Genomic DNA, 20,977 nt, shown 5'->3' with positions numbered 1-20,977 from the left:
TTGTAAGTTTTTATTGGTCTTTAATATCTCTGTATGTTTATTTAATACCAGTACAGTTTACCAAGATCTTTGATTGCATTTACCGCAGATCTATTCCCAAAGCCTCTGTGTTTAGAAACTAGATATTCAAAGAAATGCTGTTCTTCCTGTGCTTCCGTTGTTGAGAGCAAAGGCGTCGTAGTTTTTTGGCACGGTCTCCTATTCGCATTAGCCACTGTCACTGTCTCCTATTTGAAAAGTACATTAAAGAAGTTTGCAGCACATATAATCTATGTGTGAAAACTTGAATTGACCCACTTTGGCACCTAAAAACGATAGGCCATATGTTTTAAAAGATTCAGGTAAAAAGTTGTTTCCCACGCCTGCGCAACATCTAAATTATTTTTTAAACCTACCTAATAGATCAGTTAGTAAAATAACAATATGAAGGGAGTCGCAGAATGACCTGCCTAATTAATATTCATTAGCCAGCCCCCCCAATTGCGATTACCTCCAATTGGCCAGAAAGACTAGGATGGTTGCAGCAGAATACCATGCCTGTCTTTGCATTTCAAAACTGTTTTTTTTTTTTAAAGCAGCCCAAAGGAAATGGGCTGCTTTTTATAATTTGGAAAAAAAGTTTCAGTTTTGAGGATGTTAACAACCCTGAAGGTGACATTCCAGTTCTCCTTCCCCCTTACCTACTTCCATCCCAACTTGGAAGTCAGTAATTTATCTGTGGTTTGCTACCCGAATTGTGGTTGCAAACCATTGATACATAAGGTACCGATTTGGTATTTGGAAGGGACGCCCAAAAAATGCCCCTTCAAAATACCAAATGGGTTACCATTTTTAAACCCTTTTTGCAAATCATTAAGTGGGTTTAGTACAGACATACAAGGTTTTTGCTGTCACAAACCTCGAATTTGAGAGATTCTATGGATTTGCAACACCAAAAACCCTTAGTGCATCTGGCCCAGGTGCGCAACACTCATTAGGCTGAAATGGCCTTAGCCCACCCCTCCCATTCTCCCCCACTGCTAGGGTCCATGCACTGGGCTAGCTGGGCTAGAGCTCGGGGCCTCTAAGACTGACCCCTCCAGAACGATTGCTCTCGTCCGCATAAGAATATTTACAAACTTTAGAAACCTCCTTTTGGTTTTTATTCTGTGCACACCCCTGTCAGGCGTGCAACGCCCATAGGGATGAAAGGGCTTCAGCACTGAACCCACCCCCAGAAACAGCCCCCTACCCCCCCCCCCCACCCCCCCACCCCCTTCGTGTGTCTTCACCCGGGCCACTGTGGGATCGGCTGGGCAGTGTCTAGAGTCTTGTCTCCGGCACACTCGAGTTTTTCACAGGTCGTTAAAGACCTTATGCATATTTACATACCTTTGTAAACTGGTTACCGAAGCGTATTTTTTTTCTGGTTTCTGTACCCCCAGGGCCTCCACTGTGCGTATTCCTTTCTTTTACTACCATAGTGTGAGAATGCATTTCATGAAAAGAAATCTAAAGTAGGTTTGCCAAAAGAAAAATGCCAGCCATTTGTTGTTTAAACCCTAAATAGGGTTATAAATAAAATCATATGTATTCATTTGTAATGTGACTATTCTGTCTTTGTTCCCTTTAATTATCAGTCATGGTCCATTCAGGCAGCCCTAGAACAAAAATGCTTTCTATTTATATTTGCTGTTCTTAGTATGCACAGATAAGTGCTAAAAATAGGATTTAGGTGACTGCTTATTTTTGTAATGTCTGGGACATCAATATAATGACCTGGCAACCCTAATCACAAGACTGGAAGTTTGTTGCAGGATGACCATAATGTTTATTTCCTCCACCCTCGAACCCTTAACAGGGGCCGGACTGGGAACGCAAAGCGAACTTGGCAGTTGAGTCTGACCGGCCATGGGGGAGGGAGTGGGGCCTGGAGGTGGGTGCGCATGGAATACACTGCAGCGGCTTTTGGTGCAGGGGCCGATATTGCAGCGCAGCTGCAAAAACGGCCCCCACCTGTCCAAAAACGCCCCCCACTGATCCAAAAACGGCACCCACCCTTCTGGCCCACCGAGAAAACGCCCAGTGTCCGCTACGGCCTGTCCAGCCCTGTCCCTGAATAATGGCAAAATAGCATTAGTTTAACTTCATCTGAAACCCTACACCAGCCCTCAATAACATGTTACTTCAAGTGTCTGGGAATGCACCATGCATTCAAACAACTCACTCCTCATTCTCGCCCTTCACTTTTTACACTCACCCTGCACTCACACTGATCACCCTGCACTCACACTGATCACCCTGCACTCACACTGATCACCCTGCACTCACACTGATCACCCTGCACTCACACTGATCACCCTGCACTCACACTGATCACCCTGCACTCACACTATTCACCCTGCACTCACAATGACTACAAGGCACTTATGCCACTTGCCATGAACTCACACCACTTGCCATACAGTCACATGAGCACACCGCTCGCTCTGCACTCACAGTGATCACACTGTACTCACAATGCACTTGAGCTGTTCTCCCTGTACCTCACCCTGCAATCACACAAGCACACTACTCACCCTGACTCATGGGATACTTCACTTACCTGTCCCCCTCAGTGCTCACTCTGAAATCTCACTCAAACAAGCCCATCACTAACCATACATTCAGTCGCCCCACTCTGCACTTGCATCCGCTCCCAAATTCATATTGTCGCCTCACTCACCCTGCAGGCACTCCTCCCACCCTACTCTCGCACTGTCGCATTGCTCACCGTGCACTCACATGGGCACTCTTGTCACCCACACAGCGCAGAGGATTAATGTGCCTGCTACAAAGAACGTGTACCAAGCAGATCACGAAACTGAGTGTGAGTAAACTATGAGTAGCGCTGTAAAAAATGAATTGTTTGTCAGTAAGGGTCTATAGAGAGATGAGGTGCATTGTTGGCGAGTGGTAGTGAGGGAATTCATGGAGAAGAAGGAATGGGCGCTAAAAAAGACCGTTGTACTGTGCGTGACCAGTGCTAAGAATTCTTCCCCCCCCCCTCCCCTCCCCCCCTTCAAAGTTGGGTTCTTGTTGCGCCCCTGATCTGTTCTAATACTTTGTTTTAGAGACCGCAGGCTGGCTTCCTCACAACCATGTTCTCAGAGACTGAAAAGTAACTACAAGGCTCTTGATGCACAGCATAGATGTTTGTATTTTATTTTTTCAGGCAATTCGCTGTTTAAAGAACACAGGTGCATGAAGAAATGACAGTACTGAAGAATGCCTATAGATCCTTAAGTTGGTGGTTCTGGAAAAGATAAAGTCTACAAAAATATTTCTACAAGAAACCGTGTTTTCAAACTGCTCAAGGTTTTGCTTATCTAGACCAGTGGCATTGGTGTCCTGTATTGATTTACCTATTTTCTTACAGGACTACCTCGAGTCAGTCTCGCCTTAAACCTAGTTATCTTTACTTTCTGTAGGGTGAGAGAGGTGTACTTCGCACCTCATCTACCTCCTTCTCCCATTTTTTTCACCCTTAATTATCACCCCCCCTCCGCCCCCCAGCATCCTTGCTTGCACCATCCTTGATAGGTGTCAGGAGACGTTTCTGTGGCCAACATTCATTGAGCAGCGACTTGCTCATCTCTGCAAATGTTTCTGAAACATTATGGTCACCACTCAACATATGAGCAAAGCTAATTTTGCCAGATGTGAACTTCTTGATTTGCTGTTATCCTATTTGTTTCTCTGTCCCTCCTTCTGGTAAAATCTGGCAAGGAGATACTTTAGTTTTGTGATTCTGTCATATCCCGCATGGGTGGCCCTTTAATAGTATCATATCTGGATAATTGATGAGGCTGCAGCTGGGTCATCCTGGGCACCAACTGGTGCTGAGATGGAACTAGTGCTGTCTCAGATCTAGTCTGGCGCCTGAAAGGGGTTTTCAAAGATGGAAAACCTGCAGGAAGACCGAATATTCATTTAGACGTAATCTTTAAGAAATATCTGTTCTTTTGTACTGTTAGTTTCGAGTTTTTTTATAGACATTCTTTTATCGTCAATCTTCCAGCAATAAGAGACCAATTTATTGTGGAAAGTACACTTTACGAATGTGTTAAATAGCAAGAAGTATAAATTAAGAATGCTGTTTATTTAGAAACTATTTGTTCGAGGCATATGAGCTGCAGATCACACACTGAGGATAAGATCGCCATCTGGTGTTGGGCTCGGATGATTGCAGGTTGTTGTTGTCTTCGGAAGAAGCCTTTGGTCACGAGATAGGTGACTCCTCCCCTGGACAACAGTGCGCATGGGCATCCACTCCATCGTCAGATTGTTTTTTTCCGCCATTGGGTTCGGATGAACTTTTTTCCGCTCCAGCAGAAAACTTCCAGCAATCAAAATAACTCTTCAATTTTCATTCCATCGACATCGAAATCAACTCGGACCGGTTCCGGAAGCGGCTGATGGACAGGACACCTTTTAAAAAATGCCCCCAGTGTGGAGCGAAGTTCCCCCACAGTGATCACCACGAGGTTTGCAACCTCTGCCTGTCGCCGGAACACAACGAATCGAACTGTCCAGCTTGTGCCGCTTTCCGTTCCAAGAAGACCCTCCGGGACCGAAGAGCTCGACGCCATATTATGGCCAAACCAGCTCCAGAACCAGAGGACATCTTTGCTCAGGATGTTCCTGAAGATGACACCGAAGATCTTGAGATCGTGTCCGAGGCCGACGATTCCGATGACCTCATCACTCCAGGGCAGCGTGTGAGTACCACCCCCCCTGCCCCTACCCCATCCAAAAAGACATTGGTCAAGACTCCGCCAGCTGGGCCCAGTCGCGACCGAAAATCCTCTTCAGAAGCCCCGCCCTCGGGCCCGGCTCCGAAGACATCTAAGCCTGTAGGTGGCTCGGGCTCGAGCAAACCTCATGTTATTGTACCTATAATACCTTCGGCACCGAAAACTCCACTGTCGGCACCGAAACAGGCTTCAAGACCGAAATCTCCTTCGGTGCCGAGGAACGTTTTGGTGCCGGTGGAGACTTCGGTGCCGAGGAACGTTTTGGTGCCTAAGACTCCACCGGCACCGAAACGTTCTTCGACACCGATGCCTAAAAGTCCCTCGGCACCGAAGATTCCATCGGCACCGAAGATTCCATCGGCACCGAAGATTCCATCGGCACCGAAAGATCCATCGGCACCGAAAGATCCATCGGCACCGAAAGATCCATCGGCACCGAAAAAAGTTCATAAAGACCCGAAACGGCCATCGCCACAACCACTTTCGGAGCCGGATGAACTTTTTCGCCCAGATCCTACTCAAAAGCGGATCTACATTAATCCCAAAACCAGACATGTGACTGCAGTCCCATACAAAAAACGGAAGCTGGACATCACACCACCTCCAGCTCCCATACGGAAGAAGGACTGTGCTACTTCACCGCTTCGTCCTTCCTCTCCTGTGTTACCTCCTGACCCATCCCCCCTCCTCCTCCTCCTTCTCCTTTACCTTTACCATCTCCTTCTCGTTCACCACCTCCACATGATGATGATGATGATTTAGGGGAGGGGCGGACCCTGATTTCCTTAATGATCCTCTTGATCCAAACGACCCTTTTACGTTCCCAGACACAGCACCAGTAGATGACTGGTCTTATCCAGTACCTGACATGCCTGACTCCACTACCTACCCTCCCAAGCCCTCCCCTCCTGATGACCATTTGGGGTTTGGCCAACTCATAAATAGGGCAGCAACATTCCATGGCGTCACAATGCACACAGACGCCCTTGAAGAGGACTTTCTCCTCGATACTTTTGAGCAGTCACAGAAAACTGTTCACATACTGCCCATGATTAAAGGGGTTATAAAGCATGCCACTGAAGTCTTTAAGGACCCTGTTAGAGCTAGGGTTCTCAACCCCCGCATTGAAAAAAAATACAGACCAGCCCCGCAGGACCCTGCATACATTAAAGCTCAGCTCCCTTTAGACTCCTTGGTCGTGTTAAATGCCAGGAAGCGTGTTAACTCACAGACAACTGGAGAAACGCCTCCCCCGGACAAGGAGTCTAAGCTTTTAGAGGCCTCAGGCAAACGAGTCGCCGCACAGGCGGCAAACCACTGGCGTATTGCCAATACCCAAGCCCTGTTAGCCCGGTATGATAGAGCGCATTATGACCAACTTCTTATGCAACATCTGCCTGAGCCATTTAAATCCCAGGCTAATGACCTCATTCAAGAAGGCAAATTAATATCTAATGCCTCCATTAAATGCGCCTTAGATGCAGCAGACACTGCTTCTAGGGCGGTCAATACCAGCGTCTTACTTAGACGACATGCCTGGCTCCGTATTTCCGGTTTTAAACCGGAGGTACAAACCACAATTCTAGCTCAACCTTTTAACCAAGAGCAGCTATTTGGCCCTGCAGTGAACATTGCATTAGAAAAAATGAAGAAAGATAATGAGACTGCCAAATCTATGGGAGCACTGCAGTCTCCTCAAACCCGGGGTTCCTTTCGTCGCTCCTTTTATAGAGGAGCCTCCAAAAATCTGGGAACTGAGACCACGTCCACCTTTAAAAATTCTGGACAAACATCCCCTAACAGAGGATATTTTCGAGGGGGTTATAGGGGAAACAACACCAAAGATCGAGGGCGGGGCAACAACACCAACACCCGCACCTCCCCAGCCACTAAACAGTGACTTACCACCACTCCCCCCAGACCATTCCACTCCGGTCGGGGGGCGGCTCCAACAATTCCTACCTGTCTGGACTTCCATCACCACAGACAGGTGGGTAAGACAAATTATCCAGTCTGGCTACTGCCTCGAACTAATACAATCCCCCCCGAACATACCGCCCAAACACCGTCCAATGTCCTCACATCATCTCTCTCTCCTCAAACAAGAAGTTCAATCCCTGTTACAAAAACATGCAATAGAACCAGTCCCTCTTCAACATCGGGGAACAGGAGTATATTCCCTATACTTCCTCATTCCCAAAAAGGACAAAACCTTAAGGCCCATACTGGATCTCAGACTACTAAACCAGTATACACAATCAAATCATTTTCATATGACCACCCTCCAACAAGTCCTCCCACTATTACAACAGGGAGACTTCCTCGCCACATTGGACCTCAAGGGCGCATACTTTCACATCCCTATGCATCCCGCTCACAGAAAATATCTACGATTTGTGGTAGACGGGCAACACTATCAATTTACAGTTCTCCCATTCGGAGTAACAACAGCACCCAGGGTGTTCACCAAGTGCTTAGCAGTCGTGGCAGCGCACCTCAGAAGACAACAGATCCATGTCTTCCCCTATCTGGACAATTGGCTCATAAAAGCCAATACTCACCAAAAATGCGTTCTCCACACTCATCGCACTATTCAAACCCTCCACAACTTGGGATTCACTATCAACTACCCCAAATCCCATCTGCAGCCCTCCCACATACACCAGTATCTAGGAGCAACCATAGATACATCCAAAGCCATAGCTTATCCCAGCACTGCCAGGATAACCAGTATACAAAATCTCATCTCTCAATTTCAAACTCATCAATCTCTTCCAGCAAGAGTGTTCATGCAGCTCTTAGGCATGATGGCGTCATGCATCTCCATAGTCCCACACGCACGACTTCAAATGCGTCCCTTACAGGAATGTCTAGCACAACAGTGGAACCAAGCTCACGGACAACTTACCGATCTGGTGTTGGTGGACAGGTGCTCACTTCGCTCACTGAAATGGTGGAACACCATCAACCTGTCCAAAGGGCGGCCGTTCTTAGAGCCTCTTCCACAAGTTGTGCTGACTACCGATGCATCTCTCACGGGGTGGGGAGCCCACCTCCTTCAACATACCACTCAGGGCAGATGGACCAGTCAACAAAAACTGCTCCACATCAATCACCTAGAACTTTTAGCGGTGTTCCTGGCACTAAAATCCTTTCAGGTACACCTAAAGAACAAAACTGTCCTCATACGCACAGACAACATGACGACAATGTATTATATACAAAAGCAAGGGGGGACACATTCTCTCCAACTGTCCCAACTGGCACAGCAAATGGCAATTCCCCAAAACATCTACCTGTTAGCAGAACATCTCCCAGGAATTCACAACCAGGTGGCCGACCTCCTAAGTCGCCACACACAGCAGATCCACGAATGGGAATTACACCCCAAAGTTCTACTCCCATTCTTCCAAAAATGGGGACAACCAGACATAGACCTGTTCGCCACTCCCGAAAACACAAAATGCCCAACCTTCGCCGCCAGGTTTCCACACCCACAGTCGAAGGGCAATGCCCTATGGATGAACTGGTCAGGCAGATTTGCATACGCTTTTCCGCCTCTCCCACTCGTTCCATTTGTGGTACGCAAACTGAAACAACAGTCGCTAACACTAATTCTAGTAGCTCCCACTTGGGCACGTCAACCATGGTTCACCACACTTCTGGAACTATCTCTAGTCCCACATCAAAAACTACACCTCTCCCCGGATCTTTTAACCCAGAACCATGGAGAAATCAGACACCCAGATCCTCAAACACTGAACCTGGCAATCTGGCTCCTGAAGTCTTAGAGTTCGGGTACCTCAACCTCCCTCCAGACTGTATGAATATCATAAAAGAAGCCAGACGACCTACTACTAGAGCATGGTATGCCGCAAAATGGAAACGATTTGCCATCTACTGCGCTAATGACATCCATCCATTGGATGCTTCCATCCAAAACATCATTTGCTATCTACTACACTTGCAAAGATGCAATCTAGCGTATTCCTCTATACGTTTACACCTAGCAGCCTTGGCAGCCTACTTGCAAAATAGGCAACACCTGTCCCTCTTTAAGGTACCAGCCATCAGAGCGTTTATGGAAGGTCTTAAAAGAATTCTTCCTCCAAGATTACCACCTTCCCCAGTGTGGAATCTCAATGTTGTTCTAACAAGACTTATGGGTCCCCCATTTGAACCAATGCACAAATGTGAATTACAGTTCCTGACATGGAAAGTAGCTTTCCTTATCGCAATCACTTCCCTACGAAGAGTAAGTGAAATACAAGCCCTGACTCTGGAGGAACCTTTCTTACAACTACACCGTAACAAAGTAGTTCTTAGGACAAACCCTAAATTTCTTCCAAAAGTGATTTCCCCTTTCCACCTTAACCAATCAGTAGAGCTACCAGTCTTTTTCCCTAACCCAGACTCCGTAGCTGAAAGGGCCCTACATACCTTAGATGTTAAAAGAGCCTTGCTTTATTACATCGACAGGACAAAACCTTTTCGAAAGACAAAACAACTCTTTGTTGCTTTCGCACCACCACATAAAGGCAATCCCATCTCCAAATCCGGTATAGCCCGGTGGATAGTTAAGTGCATCCAAATATGCTACCAAAAGGCTAAACGTACTCTTACAGTTCCCCCTAGGGCGCACTCCACCCGTAAAATAGGGGCTTCTATGGCCTTCTTAGGTAACATTCCCTTAGAAGACATTTGCAAGGCAGCCACGTGGTCTACCATGCATACCTTCACTAAACACTACTGTGTTGATGTGCAAGCCAAACAACAGGCCTCGGTGGGCCAGGCTGTCCTAAAAACTTTATTTCAAACTGCTGCAACAGATACAGGTGACCACCGCTAAGGGGAGACACTGCTATATAGTCTATCCTCAGTGTGTGATCTGCAGCTCATATGCCTCGAACGGAATATGCTACTTACCAGTATGCATCTGTTCTTGGCATGTAGAGCTGCAGAGTCACACACGCCCACCCGCCTCCCCGGGACCTGTATCTGTTCCAGCATTTGTCTTAATTGGACATTGCACATGGACATCCTTTCTTTTCATTCCTATACACTCCATCTTTTCCCATCATGGCGAAAAACAATCTGACGTTGGAGTGGATGCCCATGCGCAAGGTTGTCCAGGGGCGGAGTCACCTATCTCGTGACCAAAGGCTTCTTCCGAAGACAACAACAACCTGCAATCATCCGAGCCCAACACCAGATGGCGATCTTATCCTCAGTGTGTGACTCTGCAGCTCTACATGCCAAGAACAGATGCATACTGGTAAGTAGCATATTCCTTCTCCGTTCATAAATGCGGTTTGCTCTTTACGTTGGATCTGGAGTATGCTGGTTTTCAGATGCCAGTATGTCCAGTTAAAGCTACGTTTCTCAGGTTTCAAGTTGGACTACCCTTTGGTATAAAGTCTGCTTCAAGAGTATTGTTTACTTGCATGGCAGTAGTAGCTGCTCATCTCGAGTGCCAAAATATTTTTATTCAAACTTGCCTGACTAACTTTAATGTTAGCATGGGTATTGTAAGCAAAAATACAATACTTATTGAACACACTGTTCCTGCTGCAGCAACTGTGCCGATCATTGAATTTATAAGTCTGTTTCAGCCCCTCAAGGAAAGTTATTTTAAGGAGATAATCTCTTTACAAAAGAAGGGAGTGTTTCCTTCAAAAGAGAGATTATTTTCCTGATTCAGCAGTCAAGCGAAGTCTGATGGCATGGATGTTGCAGTTGCTGTTGAGAATAGTAACGTATGCATTTTTATGCCCTAAATGTCAGGTTGCATATGCAGATTCTCCTGGGATCCCTCAATGATCAGCGACACCAGGCCTCAGACTATTGGCATTACAAGTTTGGCATGGAACAGAAGGTACAAGGCCACTTCAATTGGTGTATTATGAGAGCAAATGTAATAACCAGCAAGCACTTTTGCAGTTGAAGTACAAGGTTTCAGGGCTTAATTAGCAAACACCCTCCCTAAAAATATGTTGGAGCTCAGACAAGGCAATTTTGTTCAGAGCACATTCATCAACATGGCTGTTGCACATGGTTGTGTCAGGTCAGGCAGACACCATGACAACAATGTGCCACATCAAGAAACTAGAAGAAGATTACGCCCTCTGCAGAGACTTTCAATCATTGTAGCATTTGTTTCGAAAACATTTGTTATCCCAGCGAGCAGAATTCGAAGGCAAAAACTTTAAGGGGGGTTTGAGAACAGTCGGAGTTGGTGTTAATTTTGGGTGTTGCTAGCATAATTTTTGAGGTCATGTAGCTTTCCAGAAGCCAATTCGTTTTGTCAGAAAACAAAAGATAGCACAAAATGCGATGGGTTCAATGCTTGAATTAATTTCTGCCACTAGCAATTACACCCTCTTTGCACTCCATCGTTCTTTAGCTCTTCTGTGAATTTATAGATAGGAACCGACCATACACACTACATTCTTGGCCCTTCACTAATGTGGGCATTCAATCACGAACTGAGATTATATCAAGAGTTTACATTTGGGGGGGCGTGGCCAACTGCGGAGAGTAAAGGCCGCTTCTTGAGGCGGCTCTGTCCGAGCGTGCCCGTCTAAGGAATTATCCGTGACTACATGATCCGGCAGATGGTATAATTATATACCGGAGCACGCAGCAACACACTGGGGATCGACGGAGCGGAGTCCCAGCTGACTCTGACCAGCGGCTCCAGTGATCGGACCGCTAACGCACTCTGCAGGTGAGAGGCTGCTTGCCTCGTTACCCGGACTTCACGGCGCCGCTGCTTGCGACTCCGGCCTGCCGGACCCATGACGACTTTGCCGCCCCGCAGAGCAATATTGGGCAGCCACCTCACCAGGGACTAGGGGAAACTGCCCTGGAGTTGGCGATCGCTGCCGGAGGCTGAGAGTGACGAGGCTCTGTCGCAGCGGGGGCCCGGAGATGCCTTGAGCCGCTTGATTGTTTCCGGCCGCTGGAGCACCCTGGCGTGGAGCATCAATGCCGGCAGGAAGGGGCCGCACATTACCCCGCGCTACTGGTGACTGAGTCCGGACGCCGGCCGCTGTGGCCTAAGGCGGAGCGGCGGTCTTGGTTGGCCCACTGTGTGCGGACCTGATTTCAGCATTGCCCGTCAGTGGAACGACGCAGTCTGATTGATGCGTCTCCCTCCTCTGAATTTTCTGATCCCTGGGCATCGCACAGAGCTCTCCCCGACGGCCCCAGATCAAGTCAGTGACTGTTTGGCATACTTTGGGGGAACCACAGCCATACCTGGGGGGTAAAGACGGTTTAGACTCTCCTCAAGGGATTAGGGTGTGATGCGGAGAACATGGCGGACATCTTGGGCCCTAGTAAACTCTGTGGTGGGATGCTGCTGGGGGGTGCTTGACTCTGTTGCCTTTGAGGACCTGTGGGCACCCGGATAACTAGGAACAACATTCGGATTGGCCTGGCTAGTGAAGTGATTAACACCCGGCCCCCATAGAGACGCAGCCTGATCTGCTACTGGAGCCCGTGCAGATGCGCTCCCTGGATTGTGGCGCTGCACCGGGCCCTGGCTGACGCGGTCTGAGTGGCGATTTCAACAAATCCTCACCTTCGTCCAACGGCCTTGCCCCTCTTGCCCTGAAGCTCACGCTGCCAGGACTGTCTACACCATGGCAGGAAGTCGCAGTCCAAGCCAAACTGAATAAATGCGCTTGGGACGGGGGACCTGGCACGAGCCCGAAGGGAGTACCCGCCGCACAGGGAAAGTCTCATTCTGGTGAGAGAAAGAAAGAACCGACACTGCAGGACATTCTTGAAGCCAGCACGTCATTGGAATCGCACATTGACTCTGTGTCCTCGGAAGTATCCCTTATCCGGGCAGACATGTGCTCGATGAACTCTCGTTTAAAGGACGTTGAGATCAAAACGAGTTCTCTGGTTGATGACACCTCTGTACTGCAGCGCAGGATAGATGACATGCAGACTCATACCGCAAGACTGGCGGCGCAGCTGGGTGACTACGAGCTGCGCCGCCACGCTGCGCTGCGCAACAACGTCCGTATTTTGGGGGCCATCGGCGGACCTGTTTGTGGAGGAATTGATCACCACCTATCTCAAACGGAAGAGACTCTCTAACTTCTTTTCTGTTGAGCGGGCACACTGCTGAGGGCCGGGCGGCAGGCCAAAGCCCGCCTCCCCCCCGTGACCCTTCTTGCTAGCTAGGACTTTCAACTACCAGGACAGAGATGTCATCCTGCAGAGCGCCCGGTCGGTGCCACCGGTGGAATACCAAAACAGCCGTATCACCTTCTTCCCGGACTTCACCCTCAAGGTGCAGTGACAACGGCGCAGCTTCCTGGACGTGAAGAAGGGGCTTCACGAGAAGGAGCTGAAATATGCCATGCTCTTCCCCGCCAAACTGAGGGTGGAATCGGGGGAGTGGGGGTGGGGGCCTGGTTTTTCACCACCCCCGAGGAGGCCTGGGACTGGCAGGACGGATGGCGCATGGCAGGCCGGAAAAACCAACCACGCCCGGAGTGCAAGAATGAAAGGGGATACCGGGGTCTCCGGTGGGGCACCCCGCCTCGGGAGCAGGAGGAGGCGACGGGAGGGATAGGATAATTGGGCTGTATGCTTAATCTTTCTCGGGTGGTGGGCCTATTCACTAACTGAGGGTTGGGTCAGGGCAACGGCTCACCTAAATGTAACGGACCTGACAACTGAACTGTGCTATGCTTTCTTTGGGGACTTTGTTAAAGTAGACTTCCCGTAATTTTCCATGATTCCCTGATCCCTTTCTATTGGTTACGAAGCACTTCATAGGATTTGACTGCTCCTCCTGGACCATCTTAGTTTGTTAAGTGTGATTACCATTTGCTTAATCTTCAGGGACGGGTGCCCGGTTCGGCCATACTCTCCCACAAGTTTTTTGATGGGAGTGCGATAGGCACTCTGCTTGTTTGGGTAGGCAGGAGGTTTTGACACCGCCAAGCAGGGAGGTAGGGAGGGGGGTATCGGGGAATGTTTTTCGGGTTTGAAGGGGGGATTGTTTTTGTTTGTATTGTGGTTTCCTTGATGTTTAGGCATGGCACATTTGACTGCCCTCAGGCAAAGGTGGATGCTGGTTCCGTACTTTTGGTGTACTCATTGGCGAGAACAATATGGGGTACGCAAATGTTTCTCCCCGGGGGCTTTACGGGGTGGTCTTCTCCGGACCTACATATACCTCTAAAATCAAGTAATGGGCACGACGACTAGGCAGGAGTTTAAGTTACTGTCCTGGAATGTTAACGGGTTGGGTGACAAGATTAAGAGAGGTGTAGTTCTCCAATTTCTAAAGCGACACTCTCCTGATATTGTTCTCCTACAAGAGACCCACATGCTTGGGAATATATGTAAAGCCTTGTCACAATGGGGTTTCCAGCTAGCGGCCCACTCAGCTTTCGGCTCTGGTTCCCGGGGGTGGGCATACTAATCCGGAAAACGTTCCACCTAACTGTTGATTCAGTCTGCACTGACCCCCTGGGTAGATTTGTTGCCATCTCTGGGATCTGGGAGGTGTGCACGCTCAATCTCATTTCGGTGTATATACCACCAGGTTTATACACTCAGGCCTTCATTGATCTCCGAGATCTCCTCGGCTTACCGGACGGAAGGTTGTTGATTGGGGGCGATTTTAATTCCATTGTTTCTGACTCCCTCGATCGATGGCGCCAGAGGAACCTACCTCCCTCCGATACCTCCCTCCCGCAAACGGATCCATAGTTTTCTGGGCGTGATGGGCCTCGTGGATGTTTGGAGGCACTTGCATCCTAGTGAGCTCCAATATACTTATTTTTCTTGGCCTCATCATAGTATGTCCCGCATAGACTTTGTGTTGATGCTTGCGCACCAGCTTCATGCCGTCAAAGACCTACAACACTTGGCTAGGGGGATCTCTGACCGCTCACCCGTTCAGTGTCGTTTAGAAGTGGGCGAGCCTACGACTTGCCGGGTGGTGCCAATCAATTCCTGGTATCTAACGATTCCCTTGAGCGAGTCTGATCTTTACTTTCAGGAAAACTCTGGATCAGTTGGCTCGTCAAATGTACTCTGGGAGGCATATAAGGCTGTTATACGGGGGGTTGTCTTGGCCCAAATTGCTGGTCAGCATAGAGAGAGGGAAGCGGATATGGTGCGTTTGGAGGGAGAAATTCTGGACTTAGAAAACGCAGTTCGGATGCAAGACACGGTGGAGGTGTGCCAGAAGCTCCGTATTAAAATTAAGGAGTTCTTCGACCTAGCTATGAAGGCGGCCACACTCAGCAGAATTTACGATGTGGGCGATAAGGCAGGCAAGTTACTGGCCTGGTTGGATCACAGGGACAGGGCACAGCGTGTTGTGGTTGAGATTAAAACTAACTTACAACCCCGCCTTACCGCACCACAAGATATCGTGGACGCATTTAGCCAGTACTACCAGTCGCTTTACACATCCCATCTTGATCTCGATATCACAGTGGCGGAAGTTGAAAAAGCCATACACGATTTGCGTGGGGGGAAGGCGTCGTGCCCCAATGGGATCCCAATAGAATTGTTCAAGCTTACAGCGAACATGACTGCGCCCTTTCTCACTGAAATGTACTGAGAAAGCAAAAAAGAGGGCATCCTTACTGAGGATCAAAGACTTGCCAACATTGTTGTCATTCATAAAGCGGGCAAGCCAGCTAACTATTGTTCGTCCTATAGGCCTATTTCATTGCTCAACTGTGAAGCGTAAATCCTGGCGAAGGTCCTTGCCACTCGTTTGCTCTGGGTTTTAACCCGCCTGGTCCATCCGGACCAGTCAGGGTTAATGCCTGCGAGAAACACCTCCCTCAACCTGCGTAGGCTCCACGGAGTGCTGTGCCGGGTGGATACAATCAGAGAGGATGCTGTCGTGGTATCCCTGGACGCTGCATCAGCATTCAACACCATCAAATGGCCCTACATGTTCACTGTGCTCCGCAAATTGGGTTTCGGGCCCGAGTTTATCAATTGGGTACGACTTCTATACCACCAACCGCTTGCACAAGTAATTGTCAACAATAGGAAATCACCTGTTTTTCTTCTCGGCAGGGGCACCAGACAGGGTTGCCCCTGTCGCCTCTTCTGTTCGCCTTGGCCCTGGAGCCTTTGGCGACGTGGATTCGACAAGATCCCGCTATCAGGGGCCTTAGGTGGACATCAGGTTGGGAGGACGTGATATCATTATATGCAGATGACATTCTGCTCTACTTGGCTTCCCCGGCGGCATCCCTTAATGTGGTCCGGGACATATTCCGAGTATTTGATAGGTTCGCAGGATACACGATAAACTGATCTAAAATCAGTACTCTACATCCTTTATGGCCAAAGGCCCTCGCTCCCTCGAGGTTGCCAATTAGTGGAGGCTGCTTAAGGCTTTAAATACCTGGGGATGTGGGTTTCTAAAGATCTATCAAGATTTCACAATAATAATCTCCCGCCGCCGCTAATGCGTCTTAAATCGGACGTCCAACACTGGAAGTCGCTCCCGTTGACTCTTTTGGGGCGCGCAGCCCTATTCAAGATGATGTCCCTTCCTAGACTTTTATATGCACTGCAAAACACCCCACTCCCAGTCGCCGCCTCGTACGTCAAGAAACTTGACGGCACTGTTCGGGACCTGCTGTAGGAGGGCATACCACCCCGTATCGCTACAGTTGAGTAGACTGATCCGCTCGAAGAGCTTCGATAAATGGGACCTCATAAGCATTTCCAAGGTGGGGGATCTATGGAAATCAGGTGAGGTGGTTCCCTTTTCCCGACTGCAGCAGGACTACGAACTAGCCCAGTCTCAACATTTTCGATATCTTCAAATTAGGCATGCCCTGCTCGCAGTTCTCCCCAGGGGTGTCGCTCTCCCTGAGTCCTCCCCACTTGAAGATAGGATCCTAGACGGCGACCTACCCGAAAAAGCTATATCCCTCATCTACAAAAAGCTTATCAACAATATGGCGGATCCTTTGACCCAACTGTGAGGCAAATGAGATCATGATATCACGAGTTTAGATGATGAGGAGTGGCAGGCGACGGTGGCCTCCCCTCATGAAGTGGCCATCTCCTCTCGGCTTCGACTGATCCAGCTAAAGCTTCTCCATAGATCCTACTTGTCAGGACCCTTGCTGGTTAGTATGGGTTACTCAAGATAGTGGCTGTATACGACAATGTGGGCAAGCGGGCACCTTTATTTACATTCTTTGGGAGTGCGCAGTGATCCAGAGGTATTGAGAACGGGTGGTGCGCAAGATGGAGGAGGCGCTGGGGCAACAGATCCACTGTAACATTAAACTGGCATTGTTGTACATTTGGGACCCTACAGACTTGAACTCCAGGGAGAAACTATGGGTCACACTGGGACTTATGGTTACTAAATGCAATATTGCACGTTTGTGGCGGGCTCAGAGCCCACCGAATATAGTAGACTGGGCCAATGATATGGACTGGTGTATGGTGACGGAAAAATCAATTTATGAATCCAGGGGATGCCTGAAAAAATGGATGCAAATATGGGGGCAGTGGAACGTTTACAGGGGGGAGATTTGTGAACCGCCAAGAGTCGGAGAAGATATCACTGGTGAGATTTGAAAGTGCGCGTCGAATGTGGTCTATCTTATGTTGTGATGTATACACTCTGGGGAACCGTTAATTGTATGACCAAAAATGACAATCTGCTTGCTATTGCCTTACATATGTAATATGCCTTACTTTTCAATAAAAAGAGTTACAAAAATGTTTTTTTAAAAAGAAAAGAGTTCGCATTTTGTGCTAAGAGAGAAGCCCTATCAATCAAGGAATTTGTAAAGCGCACTACATACCCGTGAGGGTCTCAAGGGGCTGGGGGGGGCGGAGGCTGCTACTGATCAAAAAGCCAGGTCTTGAGTAGTCTTCTGAAGGCCAGCAGGTCTTGGGTCTGTCGTAGGTTGGTGGGGAGGGTGTTCCAGGTCTTGGCGGCGAGGTGGGAGAAGGATCTGCCGCCGGCGGTCGTTTTCCGGATGTGTGGGACCGTGGCGAGGCTGGCTGAGTGGAGGCTGCGGGTGGAGGTGTAGAAGCTGAGTCGTCTGTTGAGGTATTCTGGTCCGGCGTTGTGTAGGGCTTTGTGTGCGTGGATGAGTAGTTTGAAGGTTATCCTCTTGTTGACGGGGAGCCAGTGTAGGTCTCTCAGGTGGGGGGTGAAGTGGCTGCGTCGGGGGATATCGAGGACCAGTCGTGCCGCGGCGTTCTGGATGCATTGCAGCCGTCTTCTTAGGAGTTTGGTTGTTGTTCCTGCATAGAGGGCGTTTCCATAGTCCAGCCTGCTAGTGACGAGGGCCTGGGTGACGTTTTTTCTAGTTTCGGAGGGGATCCACTTGAAGATCCTGCGGAGCATTCGGAGGGTGTTGAAGCAGGATGCGGAGACGGCGTTGACCTGCTTGGTCATGGAGAGGGTGGAGTAGAGGATGACGCCCAGGTTGCGAGCGTGGTCGGTGGGTGCTGGGGCTGTTCCCAGCGGGGTAGGCCACCAGGAGTAGTCCCAGGCTGAGGGGGTGTCAGAATTCAGTTTCAGCCTGCTCTCCTTCATCCATTCGGCGACGGCCTTCATTCTCCTGTGGAGGTTGGCTTTGGCGGTGAGAGGGTTTTCGGTGAGGGAGATGATCAGCTGGGTGTCGTCGGCGTAGGAGATGATGTTGAGGTTGTTCTGTCGGGCGACGTGGGCGAGTGGAGCCATGTAGATATTGAACAGTGTCGGGCTGAGAGAGGATCCTTGTGGTACGCCGCAGATTATCTCAGTGGTCTTGGAGCGGAAGGGTGGGAGGCGGATGCTCTGGGTTCTGCCGGAGATGTGCGATGGACCGGCCCAGACATTCCTGTGCTCAGTTTTCAGAACCCAAATTCTGCCTAATCATGCCCAGAAAGGTAAAACCAGTCTGGTGATGGTGCTGTTCCCCTTTACATGGGAAGTGACCTAGCTTGCTCATCCTGGACTGTTCATATTGGTGCTAGACCAATGTTCGTTTACATATATAGACAGTCTCTATCCAGAGTAGGACAGTGGGGAAAAAAGTTAAGAACTGGAATGTAGCCTATTTGAATTATAAGTGCCTATGATGATCCCCCCCAGATCTGTTCATGTGTCCTAGTTATGTGCTCCAAGTCTGGTGGGCATGCTTATAATGAAGTCCTGCTCTTACTGTGCCATAGATCGGAAGCTACACCTCATGGATGAGGCCTGAGAAGACTGAAGCTGGTCTTGCTATAGGAGCATGGCCTCGTTGTTCTGCCATGGGAGTGCCACTCTTTAGGGCCACGGCTCATTTGTATAAGGTTTGTCCCTGTCTGGAGTAGTGCAGAGGGCAAAATAATTATGGTCTGGAATGCGGGCTGAAGCAATTACTAATGGCAGAGATTAATTATGGCATTTCACCCTTCAGTTTATAGTTTTTATCAGAAAACAAAAAAGTAATCGCACAAAAATGTAATTGTATTCGTTCCTACTTGACCATGCCATTTGTGAGACTTAGCCCTTCTTCATTTGATAGATTTTTTAAAAGACAAAATCTACTTTCCAGGCTGAAGTAGAGAACATGGCATAACAAGACAAATCTTTAACTTGGCAGCTTAGCACCTGCCATCTTCAGTACAGTAAATTCTAATTATCTCCCTATTCCATGCTTGGTCAGTCCTTCAATATTCTTAAATGAGTGTTATTTTGTAGTCTATTCTTCTATATAGAAAAAAATCATCCCAAAGATGATAATTGATCATTTCTGTAATCAAAAAAGTCTTATAGAGTCGGCGTAGGATGTTTCCCCTATTATAGAAGTCTGCTTGTGAATTTGAAATTGTGTACAAGTTGAAGTTAAAAAAGACTTCTTGGAAATGTGTTTCTTTATAGCTGTACATTTTAGGAAAGGGACTTTAATATAGTTTTTTTGCAGGCAGAACCTTATGTGATTTTTAGGTCTAGACTAGCGGCAGATGTATAAATACCTGTGTGGTGTCCATTTGTAGTGTTGTCACTTGGTTACTGTATGTGTTCACAAATGCTTAACCTATAACGCTCTGAAATAAGCCTTGTCTGCTCGCGCCAAGCTACCTAGAGGGTGAGCAAGGGGTTGTTTTAGTAGTGTAACCCCTTACCCTGACTAGAGGAAAGGTTCCCTGCTTGTCACAAGTACCTACCTGTGCCAACCAGAGAACCCGGATTCTAACAATATAGAACACTTAAAGCCAAGTCAAGATGGACAATTAACCATCTTGATAGTAGTGCCAGAGAGCAGTGAGTAAGAAAGAGTTTGTGGTAATAAGCGGGAAGTATCGTCGTAGGTGGGAGGTCTTTACTAGTCTACAAAATAAAAGATTTGGACTCCCAGCATTAGGTAGGTGCTAATAACGGGCTGGCCAAGAGCAAACTTGCTTTAGTGTTTTCGACCTGTTGTAAAGATGTAAAAGCTGGGCAGATATTGGGTCGTACTTGTATGGGTGCCCGTTTAAACTAAGACTATTTGTAGCACTAATGAAGATGCATACAGTGTAAACTAAAAACTTACACGTGCATCTAAATGAAGCCAGTTTCGTTTTCCTAACTCAGTTGAACAGACCCATGAGAATTCATTTTGGGCTGAGGCACAAAGGGGGACCCCCCTGCAAAGCACAATTAGTCCTAGGGCAGGGAAAATACAAATTTGAAATGAAAAACCTAGGCAATTAACTGGTCATACACCGGCCTTCAACCGGCTCATTGATATATTTTTATAAACTACAGTACACTAAACAATTATTAAAATGTTTCCATTTTCATTATAAATCCATATTAAAAACTGTGTGAATCAAAATATACAAAACATCCATAATCACAAAAATTCAAAAAACGTTTATACAGACAATTGTGACATAATTAAATATACAAAATTCAAACATAAAACACAAAAACAAATAGATATAAAAAAGGGTTATTCTAATTAAAATATGGTGGCTAATTGTTGTACAAGTTCCTAATTCATTTTGGGCACCAAGGGGCCTGTTGTCTATGATATGTGAAAAAAAGCCTGGACAAATGTCTTAAATTCCAGCAATGGGTGATTTCTTTTTGTGACTGCAATATGGATACATATAGCGAATTGGGTTTTAAGAATTAATCCCCAAACATTTCCTGAAGGGTAGAATGCGAGAGACGCTCCCAGAAGCAGATGATTTTAGGCCGCATT

The 20,977-nt window shown here is 48.0% G+C and overlaps 1 protein-coding gene across 2 annotated transcripts in view; it reads left to right on the top strand.

Annotated features, from left to right (window-relative positions):
* KTI12 (KTI12 chromatin associated homolog) overlaps positions 1–20,977 on the top strand; it is a 427,307-nt gene that overhangs the window by 378,010 nt on the left and 28,320 nt on the right. The window lies entirely within an intron of this gene.

Source organism: Triturus cristatus, chromosome 3_1, assembly GCF_964204655.1.
Source record: "Triturus cristatus chromosome 3_1, aTriCri1.1, whole genome shotgun sequence".
Lineage (NCBI taxonomy): Eukaryota > Metazoa > Chordata > Amphibia > Caudata > Salamandridae > Triturus > Triturus cristatus.
This window is presented reverse-complemented; position numbering and strand designations above follow the sequence as displayed.